The 12,700-nt window shown below is 39.4% G+C and overlaps 1 protein-coding gene across 1 annotated transcript in view; it reads right to left on the reverse strand.

Annotated features, from left to right (window-relative positions):
- cpq (carboxypeptidase Q) overlaps positions 1 to 12,463 on the reverse strand; it is a 196,060-nt gene extending 183,597 nt beyond the window's left edge. Inside the window, exon 1 of the mRNA XM_003219519.4 lies at positions 12,166 to 12,463. The gene's annotated coding sequence lies outside the window, so the exon portion shown is untranslated. The remainder of the gene's footprint in view (positions 1 to 12,165) is intronic.
- Positions 12,464 to 12,700: the final 237 nt, after the last annotated feature.

The following is a 12,700-nucleotide window of genomic DNA, read 5'->3' on the forward strand; positions in this document are numbered from 1 at the left end:
AATGTTGCACAAAAAGAAATGGTTTGCACAACTACAGACAAGGTGGTACAGAATGAGGACAAGTAAAGAATTTTACATAACATGATAGGGAGAAAAATGCTTAGGTCTATAAGTTTCACCAAGAGAGACAGATAAAACCTGTATAAGAAAGCAAATTTGTACAGAGGAAACCTGAATGGATGCTTTGAGCCCATTTTTCGATGGGAAAGGCATGTGAAAATTAAGTGGACAATTTGTTACCAGAAGGAAAGCTTGATTTGTAAGAATAATATTGAGTCTGGACTAAGTAAATCAAGTCAAAAACTCTGGAAGGACTAAAATGAATGAATGAACTCATTTCTGTGTGGAAGGAGATGAATCAATGAAATAAATAATAGGGAAATGAAATACAAAATACGAAATTACAAAAATGAAAAATGCTTATGCTGCTTGTATTAATATTATCTATGGGAAGGTGGAGTATTTAAAATGAAAGGGAAATACAAAAAGATATTAAAGAGTTGGAATATAATAAAAGTGTTAATTTAAAAGTTTAAAATTAGGGGGAAATGAAAATGAAAATGGTAGTAATACCATTTATTTATTTATTTATTTATTTGCAATATTTATATCCCGCCTTTCTCTACCCCAAAGGGGACTCTTGGTGGCTTACAAATGGCACCTGTGCAGTGCCTTGGGCAAAAACACAGACATAAAAATATAATTAAAATACAGTAGAGTCTCACTTATCCAACATTCGCTTATCCAACGTTCTGGATTATCCAACGTATTTTTGTAGTCAATGTTTTCAATATATCGTGATTTTTTGGTGCTAAATTCATAAATACAGTAATTACTACGCAGCATTACTGCATATTTCTGTCAAATTTGTTGTATAACATGATGTTTTGGTGCTTAATTTGTAAAATCATAACCTAATTTGATGTTTAATAGGCTTCTCCTTAATCTCTCCTTATTATCCAACATATTTGCTTATCCAACGTTCTGCTGGCCCGTTTATGTTGGATAAGTGAGACTCTACTGTACATTTCAATATGAGACACGTCATCCAATAACAAGGTCTAAAGCCGTTCCATAATCCATTGCACGATGGATCTGAATCTGAATACTAGAACAGATAACCAAAAACTTAGTTTGTGGATTATTGAATAGGAAATAAAACAATATAGTAAGGTATTATATTTTTAACAGTTGGAACATAAGATCATGTTTTTAAATGATTATGGGGTTTGATTGTGTGTTTTAGCAATGTTGTAACCCACCTTGAGCCGTAAGGCGAGGCAGGTAAGGAATAAAATTATTATTATTTGAAACACAACAAGATGAGTCCACAGCAGACACTCTGCTGGCTGTTGAATTGGATCACACGTCAGACACTTCCCAAGTGTCTAGGACTGTGTGATGTATCGGCGAATAATGCAAGCAGATCCCAGTAAGGTGGCTTTCTGAAGCTGGCAGATGGTAATTTTGTCAGCGCCGATTGTGTTTAAGTGCAGGCCAAGGCCTTTAGGCACTGCATCCAGTGTGCCGATCACCACTGGGACCACCTTGACTGGCTTGTGCCAGAGTCTTTGTAGTTCGATCTTTAAATCCTCATATCGTGCCAACTTTTCCAGTTGTTTCTCCTCAATCCTGCCGTCACCTGGGATTGCAATATTGACAATCCATACTTTGCCTTTTAACACAATCGTGAGGTCAGCAGTATTGTGCTCCAAAACCCTGTCTGTCTGAATTCGGAAATCCCAGAGTAGCTTGACATGTTCATTCTCTGTAACCTTTTCAGGCTTGTAATCCACCAGTTCTTTGTCACAGGCAGATGGTATTTGTGGCACAAGTTCCAATGAATCATCTGAGCAACGGTGTTATGCCTCTGCTTGTAGTCTGTCCGTGCAATCTTCTTGCAGCAGCTGAGGATGTGATCTATTGTTTCATCTGCTTCCTTGCAGAGTCTACATTTGGGATCTGTCGTCAACTTTTCAATTATTATTATTATTATTATTATTATTATTATTATTATTATTTGATCAAAAGGGCAAAATCAGGGTGATAAGATATAATGAATTTCATTTGAAAGGGGATTTATTACTTGTGGTTGTATATTAATGAAGATAATAATTTAAAGATCCTGGACCTTCCACAAATATATAAACCTCACTAGCCTAGTTTACAATATACCTCACAACCTCTGAGGATGCCTGCCATAGATGTGGGTGAAACATCAGGAGAGAATGCTTCTGGCCATACAGCCCGGAAAACTCACAGCAACCCAGTGATTCCAGCCCTGAAAGCCTTCGATAACATAATTTAAAGATAAATTTACAAGATTAGAAAATGTAGTTAAAATGGACAAATTGTTGGTATGAATTTTACTTGTGGTTGTATATTAACATTAAAATATAGTATGTTATGTTTAGCAGAAGTCGAATCAAACAAAATAAGTATGTGTAACGATTTGATAGTTGTCTTTGCTTGATGATGTCCTAGTACACTGTATTTTCAATGGTCTTTTTTTGAGGGGGGTATTTATGTTCCATGGGAAGGGAAGGGAAGGATCATAGGGTGGGTCATGATGAGACTTTCTGATTTGGAGTTTATGTGTGATCTGTTGTTGTTGTTACTGCTGCTAATGTCTTTTTAGTGTATAAGAAAATGAAATATAAAATTAAGAAAAGTTGTATGAGGGGTGGATTCAAAATATTTTTTGGGATGCAAGCCTGTACATATCTATTCAAAAGCTAGCCTGAGTTTAATGAGGCTCATTCCCATTAAAGTGGCTATGGCATTCTACCTGCAATTTCATTTTTGTAGAGTTTTCTTTTCATGTATTTCAAGCATTTCTTTATCCTCATTGTCAAGGGGGTGAAATTCAGTTGGCAATTTGGGTAGATTGCAAGGTTATACATGCTTTCTGGGGAATAAGTGCCATCAAAATCAAAGGGGCATTGAACTCAAAAGGGTAGACTTTCTCAACATGTGTGTATGAGTATTTTTTTTTTATTCAACTCTTTCTGGGGGGTTTTTTCTCCCTGGAGGGGGGTGTCACTTATAGTCATAACTTGGAGAAGTGTGTTTTTTCTCTATGGCTTCAAAGAGCAATAAAAAGAACGGGTGTGCTGCTTTTAACTCATTTTAATTATTGTGAAAACACCCCATGTTAATTAACACGGTTGAATGTCCTTCTCAGATAGAGGAGATAAAGCACTGGAAAATGCACCTGAAAAGTAAGATTTACATCTGTACAGTTTTCTGGGATAGGTCATTCACTCTTAGTTCAGCTCTCAGGAAGCTCATTTTGTCCTAACACATTTGATCAATCAGGGGGTCTATTCCCTTGGGTGCCTAGAACAGAATGGTTTTCCACAATAGTTTTTAGATCTACGATGGTTCACAACCTCCTTTTAAACCTTACAGCCCTACAAAATTAATGGCCTGACTTCTTTCTCCCAGACAGCCATAAGAAGGAATAATTGAAAGGCCTAATGTACTTTCCCAACCTTTTCCTCTGAAAAGCTAATGGATGGAGCCCTCCAGGTGGATCAAGCACTTAACATTTATCCAATTCTACTTTTTCCAGTACATGTTGGGTCCGAACTATACAACCCTAAAATGTGGCAGCTGTAGCCATTAGAATTAGTAACAACAGTTTCTGCCAGATGTCCTCTCTTTTGCCAACCAATCTCAGCGAAATCTGCTGGCAGAACTACGCAGCTGGCTATGATTTGTTGGCAGAAGAGACAACAAATGGGACTGACGGACTGGCCAGTGGGATTGAGTGAAATACATCCAGACTGATTTTAATCCTGGGACACAGCCAAACATCACACTTAGTCCTACGTAATTTCCAGTATCTTAAGCTTGGGATGGGCTTGGATACAGCATAGCTTCGGCTGCCTTTATGTCAACTCGGTACTAGGCGATATTTGTCAGTACAAGCCAGTACATACCCATTACCTTAGTGAGACTCTCTTATAGGTATAGATCTATTGGTTTCTAGCCTGACAGAGCTGTCCTAACCTCTATTATTATTATTATTATTATTATTATTATTATTATTATTATTATTATTAATTTCTATCCTGTTTTTCTCCCGTGGGTGGGATTCAAAGTGGAGTACAACATATAAAATCCATGCAAATACATTAGACAGCAATACATAATCAATTAAAACATCATATCCTGATTAAAACCCAATTAAAATATCAAATAAAACAATTTTAAAACTTACAACAAGTACCATATTAAAGATATCCATATTAGTTACATTAAATGGAGCAAATCATGGTAAGGCAGAACTTTCTCTCATTAATTATGGAGGAATGGTTTGTCTCAATGCCCTTAATAGAATCACAACAATTCTGCAGATATAGCCAGTGGAAGTCGTCAAAACAGGGAATGAGAAGAGTGGATGGGAGTTAACTGTGAGAGCACTATAACCATGGTCCTGTCTTTCCTGAAAAATCCCATGATCAGGATTCTCACCAACACCCAGAGCTTGGAAGTAACTTGTAAATAAAACATTGTTGGTGTTGTGTACCTTCAGGATGTGGGACAGGCTAACCTTCAGACCACTATACAACACTTGCATTTAATTTCTTTTTGTAATTACAAAAATCTAACAATTACATTGTTATCTTGATGAGGAATGATTTATTTCCTTTTTCAATGTAACTATAATGCTTGCGGGTACTTTTTGCAGTTACATGGGTATGTAAATAGCAGAGTATGACTTCATTCACGAGCCATTGCACCACTGCTTCATATATACTGAGGCAATCATTAAATGAATAAAAAAGAATAGCAACTTGCTACACTTAGCTGTATCAAGCAGGCAGCTTGTTACATCAAATGTTTGTGTTTATGCACGTGTGTGTATTGTTTAGTTACCTTGAGCTTTCTTGGTGAAACAGGAAAACAAAATTTTTCATTTAAAAGCCAATGATGTAGCTAATTATAGAGGTTTGAAATGTAATGGACTGCATTTTTAAGGTAGCTTAACATGTTCTGAATACAGCAACCTGAAACTGACATATATATAAATTCTCTCCTGTCGAAACCAATAGGAAGAAAAAGACAGAGAGGTATATGTAGGTGAACTCTCTTTGGAAACGTTTTAAGATAGGCGACATTACTACTTCCCAAGGGTGCTTTAATTTTGTTTCTCATCCTTGGAGGAACTGGGACTAAACTGATCTTGGGATTTCTTCCAACTCTATGGTTCTCGAATCAGAAACAGAAAAGGAGTGGGGAGGTGAATAGAAAAAAAAAACATACAACCACCCAAATTCTTCACCTGCCTGACATGAGCTGGCAATACTTTTGAAATGCCAGATGAGGGGCTCAGGCACAGAAACAAATAACCAACAATACGCTTTTCAGAACGGGTGAGATACATTCCCAATAGACTTTCTCAATTAGAATCTTAGCAGCTGCATTTTCATTTTCTAAATATGAAAACACTTTTTTTATTAAATGCATTACAGTGATGTAAATTGTTCTTTATTCCAGCTGCCAAACTATTAATTCATGCCGGTGCTTTGTTTGTTTTGCATCACCTTAATTCATTATTCTTGAACAGTATGATACAATAGTTGTTGAGATGACCACACTCAAGCCATAAATCTTATAAGATAATTAAGATTTTGGGCATTAATGCCTGACCAAGATTTCACACACCACCTTGGCAGAAACAGCTATCTTTACATACTCTGAATACATGCTAAATCCGTCCTTTCATTGCTAGGATTAAAGCACTGAAGTCTTGCAAATGGTGAAGTAGATTAATTTTGTTTTATGTCAGTTCTATTGACCAGTAACCAAAATAGGCATATGTCAATTTCAGTATTATGTGAATTCACACACTCAAACTTAGCACAAGGCTGTTACCAGCCTGAATTCAGCTAAATATGTAGGCTAAGGTTATGCCCCCCTGGGATAAATGCACAGTTAGATGCTACTTTTGGGATTATTCACAGAAACAAGTGTTACATGTCCACACATATTTTAAGAACCAAAGCAATGTTAAGTGTCTCCTGCCTCACAGCCACCCACCAAGGCTCTCCCAGTGCTAAATTCTGAAGTGTGGGAGTTCCTCGTGACAGTCCCCAAAGCTGGATCTCAAAGGACAGTCCAAAAATGCAGGAAGGTATGACCATTCATATCAACAAACCAATTCTACCAGTTTTAATCTCCAACAGGTCACTTGGGTTTAAATCAGGCATGGGCAAACTTCGGCCCTCCAGATGTTTTGGACCTTAACTCCCAGAACTCCTAGCTAACTTACTGGCTGTTAGAAATTGTGGGAGTTGAAGTCCAAAACACCTGGAGGGTCAAAGTTTGCCCATGCCTGGTTTAAATCCTCGCTGAGCCTTTTCTGATGCATTGGAAAGTCTTGAGTCACAACTGCAGTGTGTAGGGTTTCTCTTCCAAGAAAGCCATCAGTTGACACTTGATGCATGTGTAGTAAGTGAAGTTTTCTGGCAAGAAGATAAATATTGTACACACACTGCAGCAAATGATAGATTCTTCTTTCCCCATCCAACCAGTTACTATATATACTCACATATAAGTTGACCTTATGTATAAGTCGAGGGCAAGTGGAGTCCAAAATTGTGGTTTTTGATGTGATCCATACGTAAGTCAAGGATCATTTTGCTGCGATGAAAAAGCACAAATTACTTAGGAAAAGCACCAATGACTCAGGCTGTCTCTGCCTGCTGCCAATATTTTACCTCTCAGGCCAAGGTCAGAAGTGGCACCATGGTGGAAATGGTAGAGGGGACAGTGCTGCTTTTAAGTTCTCCGAGGATGAACTAAGCCAATGACTTTTGCCACTCTAATCACAGAAGGGGATGGTCCCTCTGTAGTAAAGAATTAAAAACATATCCATTGACCCAATGGAAAAGTCAACAGTTTTGAGGGGGTTGATTTTTTTGCTTAAAATTTCTAGACTTATACATGAGTACTTATATGTATAAATTATACTTTTAGATAGTACTAATTCTTATTGGCATGACTGCATATGTCACAAGTTGCACATTGCCGGCTTCCAGAGGTTGTGTGCCAAAGATTTAGATAGTCATTATATAGAGCTACCGGCTGCCATCTCCATTCCAAAGCAAGTCCTTTAAACCAAGTCAGCAGAAGTCTCCTTAGACCATGTGCTCAGGAAGAGCAAACAACCAAAAATAACGTAAATCTCTCCCATAAGTGTTTAGGCACACAAAAAAACAAAACCAAGAAGGACATCCCAGATATCACCTCCTGCTTTCCTCAGAGACTTCACAGAATTGATTGAGCCAGATAAAGCAAAGAGGAAGAGAGCTATCAAAGATGCCTTAAGCTCACCAGAGGAATATGGAATGGTATTTTACAAATAAAGGAACAATAAATAAATCCTACTGAATTGTGTGCTTGTGCCAGATATGACTAAATTACATATAAAATACATCTAAGCTGTCTTATTATTTTTGGTACTGTTCCATTATCTGGGAAGAGGCCAACAGGGGGTGCTAGACAGAGAAAGATAGTCCATTTTATGGGAGGGAGGAATGTTTGAAGGAGAAAAAACATTTTCCCGTTTTCTTGTTATTTCCTTCACCAATGTCGCCATCGTGGGAACAACCCTCATTTATGAAATGGTGTGTGTGTGTGTGTGTGGGGGGGGATAACCAGCAAAAATTGAGAAAATTGTTTTCCTCATTCAACTCCCCCGTAAAATGGACTATTCTTCTCTGTATAGCTCCCCCTTTTGGCCTTCACCTGGATAATGAAACACAGCCTTATTTTCATAGCTGTAGTATAGATCCAAACACAGCCTTTGTAAATGGCCCAAAATGCTTTAGTGTTCTAAAAAAAATCTCTGTTCTGCTCTCAAGTGTGCCTCACATCATGTAAGATACATATTCTTTGAAATCATATTAAATATTTTGTAGTAATCATAACCAAATTAAATTAATTGCATGCAAACCTCTTGCTTGCAGTCTTAGTTGGGTTCTTTTTTGCAACTTCATTTCTATAACGAGGTAAACTGTGTTTGAAAGCAAGCTCATTTTCTCTATGTGTCACCACGTTCTTGTTAACATGCTAAAGCTGTGAAGATAATTTTATAAAGTCTTCATCTGGGACTGTGCCTTCGGAGCCACCCAGCACTTCATTTATCCCCACACCTCCAGCAAGCAACTGGCTCTGTTTCAAAAATAACCCACTCTCACAATAACCCACAAATCTAACATAATGACAATATCAATGATGCACAAATAATAAAGAATACTTGGAATACTTGCAAACTTTCTACTGGTAGATTCATCACAAGTGACACATGTGTGAAAGATTAGGCACTAACAGATTCTGTAGGGACAAAGAATGGTATTAATATACGAGAACAGTTTGAAAGAAAGAATTTAATACTCTTGCCAACACACCAGGTCAAAGGATTTGCCAAACGAGCTCATACTGGTAGCTAATTTGTTCTTGTTATTTTACAAATAGTAACCTCAAAATTCTCCTCTTTTTCCTCCCCATCTTCTTAAGTATAATTTACTGAGACATCTCTTTGTGCCTCCAGCCATGTTCTTGCCTCTTCAAAATTTAAACTCTTGATAAACTAGGAAAACAAGGTAGTTTTATTTTCATTGTTCGGTGTATAATTTACCAAGCCATGCATGCCAAACTTTAAGAGAAATTCAGGAAAGGAATGTAAAAAGAAAAAAAGTAAACAGAGAGAGGAGGACAAGTTAAGAGAGTGCTTCTGATTATCAAGTTTCAGTTTTTATGCACTTTTGTGGGTGTTTATTAACTGGTAAGATACAGAATGGGGGATGCCTGGCTCGACAGCAGTACGTGTGAAAAAGATCTTGGAGTCCTTGTGGACAACAATTTAAACATGAGCCAAAAATTGATTATCAATTATCAGATTATCTCCAGAGAAAGCTTCTGGTGTGGGTCTCCTGGGTATCTTATTAAGCCAAAGTATATTTTAAATGGTCACTGTATATATATGGTATATCTTCATTCTTCCCGTGGGGATCAGCATTTACATTCCAACAACACTATTCTCATATACACTGACCATTCAATGTAATTTGAAGCTAGCTTCAAAATGCAGTAACCATAGAATCATAGAGTTGGAAGAGACCTTCTGGGCCATCCAGTCCAACTACCTGCCAAGAAGCAGGAAAATCACATTCACAGCACCCCCGACAGATGGCCATCCAGCCTCTGCTTAAAAGCCTCCAAAGAAGGAGCCTCCACCACAGTCCGGGGCAGAGAGTGAGTTCCAATGCCAAGCTGCTCTCACAATGAGGAAGTTCTTCCTGATGTTCAGGTGGAATCTCCTTTCCTGTAATTTGAAGCCATTGTTCTGCATCCTAGTCTCCAGGGCAGCAGAAAACAAGCTTGCTCCCTCTTCTCTAAGACTTCCCCTCACATATTTATACATGGCTATCACATCTCCTCCCAGCCTTCTCTTCTGTGGGCTAAACATGTCCAGTTCTTTAAACCGTTCCTCATAGGGCTTGTTCTCTAGACCCTTGATCATTTTAGTTGCCCTCCTCTGGACGCTTTCCAGCTTGTCAACATCTCCCTTCAACCGCGGTGCCCAGAACTGGACACAATATTCCAGGTGTGGTCGTACCAAGGGTAGCATGACTTCCCTGGATCTAGACACTAGACTCCTATTTATGCAGGCCAAAATCCCATTGGCTTTTTTTGCTGCCACATCACATTGTTGGCTCATGTTTAACTTATTGTCCATGAGGACACCAAGATCTTTTTCATACGTACTGCTGTCGAGCCAGGCATCCCCCATTCTGTATCTTACCAGTTAACGAACTCTCACAAAAGTGCATAAAATAAAATTCTTAATGCGCACCAGTACTCTGTGGTTTATGTAATCACTATCCAACTGATTCCAGGATTTCCTATGTAATCACTGCACAGTGAAACCACTTTCTTCATAGAATCATAGAATCATAGAGTTGGAAAAGACCTCATGGGCCATCCAGCCCAACCTCCTCCCAAGAAGCAGGAAATCGCATTCAAAGCACCCCCGACAGATGGCCATCCAGCCTCTGCTTAAAAGCCTCCAAAGAAGGAGCCTCCACCACAGTCCGGGGCAGAGAGTTCCACTGCCGAACAGCTCTCACAATGAGGAAGTTCTTCCTGATGTTCAGGTGGAATCTCCTTTCCTGTAATTTGAAGCCATTGTTCTGCATCCTAGTCTCCAGGGCAGCAGAAAACAAGCTTGCTCCCTCCTCCCTATGACTATGCAAGTGGGGTTTAAACGCAGTGCCCGAACATGAATCAAGCAACATGAAAGGCACTGCAGACTAATCCAACCAGAGAAGTCAGCCATAGCAGAGCACTTGATGAACCAACCTGGACACAGCGTATTAATGAAGAACAAAGAAATGTTGGACCACTCTAACAACCACCATGTCAGACTACACAGAGAAGCCATTGAAATTCACAAGCATGTGGACAATTTCTACAGAAAGGAGGAAACCATGAAAATGAACAAAATCTGGCTACCAGTATTTAAAAAACTCTAAAACCAGGACAGCAAATACTCTGAAAACAGGGGAATCCCACACATAAAACAATCAGGGTCAGCTAACACCTCCCAGCAAAAGATTTCCCCAGGCAGGAAGAAGCCAGACTTTGAGGCTGCAAGGCCATTCAATGCTAATCAAGGTGATTTAATTGCAACATTCACACTTGCCTCAAGCAGACTAGAGTTCTTTCTCCCACCCTGGCCCTTCCACAGATATATAAACCTCACTTGCATAGTTTTTCAACAGACCTCACAACCTCTGAGGATGCCTGCCATAGATGTGGGCGAAATGTCAGGAGAGAATGCTTCTGGAACATGGCCATACAGTCTAGAAAACTCACAGCAACCCAGTGAATCCGCCCATAAAAGCCTTCCACAACACATTAAGAGCAAACTTAAAACAAGAAAAAGGAAAATAGGGGGAAGGGAGAAAGAATACAAATTGAAGCTAAACCAATGAGAAACAAACATTCCCAATCCCCATGCTATCTAAATAATCTATAAACTGCTTGAGAGATAAATAGCAGATAACAAAACACATTTAATTTCTCCAACTCGCACTCCTTGCTTCCCTTTGGAGGATTGACAGAATTATTATCTTAAATGTATTTTAAATTGCTAGTTTAATTACATTTTTGATGACAACCTTCTGGGTGTCTTTATCTATACTGTATCTGGTATACAGGGAATTTTTTTTGAAAGTGGTGTAACTATACACATTATTTTCCCTCCAGTCCTCAAATTGTGAGCCTTACAGGTATGTTTAGACATTCAAAGGTTTAGAAATCTAAAGAAATGGGGCAGGTAAACTTCCCAACAAATGTAAATAGTCTAAAGGTGCATCTACATTGTAGAATTAAACTAGTTTGATACCGATTTAATTGCTGTGGAATCATGGGAACACCAGCACTCATTGCCAGAGAAATATTTACTCCCAATATTCCATATACAGTAGAGTCTCACTTATCCAAGCCTCTGGATTATCCAAGCCATTTTTGTAGTCAATGTTTTCAATATATCGTGATATTTTGGTGCTAAATTAGTAAATACAGTAATTACAACATAACATTACTGCATATTGAACTACTTCTTCTGTCAAATTTGTTGTATAACATGATGTTTCGGTGCTTAATTTGTAAAATCATAACCTAATTTGATGTTTAATAGGCTTTTCCTTAATATCTCATTATCCAACATATTAGCTTATCCAAGCTTCCGCCGGCTCGTTTACCTTGGATAAGTGAGACTCTACTGTAAGTGAATAATGGCAGTTAAAGTGGTGTTATGGATAATTTTAAGAGTATGTAAGCACCACTCAAGACGCATGCGCAGTCTCCCCTGTTCGTGATCCTTCTGCCTCTTGTCTCAGGGGTCTAGAAGTGGCCCTGGGATGCACGCATGCGCGCTTCCCCTTGTTTGTCCTATGGCCTCCGGTTTCGACTTCTAGGCAGCCTTCGGGCGCACGCATGCGCACTCTCCCTTCTTGTTGGTCTTTTTCTCCCCCATCTCCGCTTCCAGCACAAGCGGCGGCCCCTCGACAGCCACGCATGCGCAGTTTGCCCCCCTCGCGGCCTTCTGGCGTTCCTTTTCCCTCTTTCTCCCCCTAACCCACCTACCCGTCCTGGAGAGCAGTCACTTGGTGAGGACCTACGGTGGCCGCAAAAGGTCTTTCGCAAAAGGCGAAACCGAGGCAGTTGGTGGATGCGGGGAAAGGGCCTGCCTTGACGGAGAGAAGCCAGGAACAACTACGGCTGCGTTTGAAGAATGCCCTGGCTGTCTCTGCCCCTTGCCCTTGCTTGAACGCACAGCATCGCCTGAGGAGGCCTCTTTTGCAGCCTCTTGACTCCCCTGCAGACCTCGGCGGCGCTTTTGGAAGAGAGGCTGTGTAGGCCTCAAGCCACTGAGCCTTGTTTCTCGCTTGCCTCAGTCGGTTTGGGATTGGGCAAGAGAGGGCTGTGGAAACCAGAGGAAGAGGATTCCTTTCTCCCAAATAACTAGTATTAAAATTTAACATACTAATAAATTTGGCAGAGAAGGAGAAAGGCCTTGTAAAATTACAACACCCATTCTACTTTCTACTGTACGAAAGTATAACAATTTATTCGTTTTGTGTCATAAATAAGTATAAACCTGACAAAAATAGAGCGAACA

This window comes from Anolis carolinensis, chromosome 4 (assembly GCF_035594765.1).
Source record: "Anolis carolinensis isolate JA03-04 chromosome 4, rAnoCar3.1.pri, whole genome shotgun sequence".
Taxonomy (NCBI): Eukaryota; Metazoa; Chordata; class Lepidosauria; order Squamata; family Dactyloidae; genus Anolis; species Anolis carolinensis.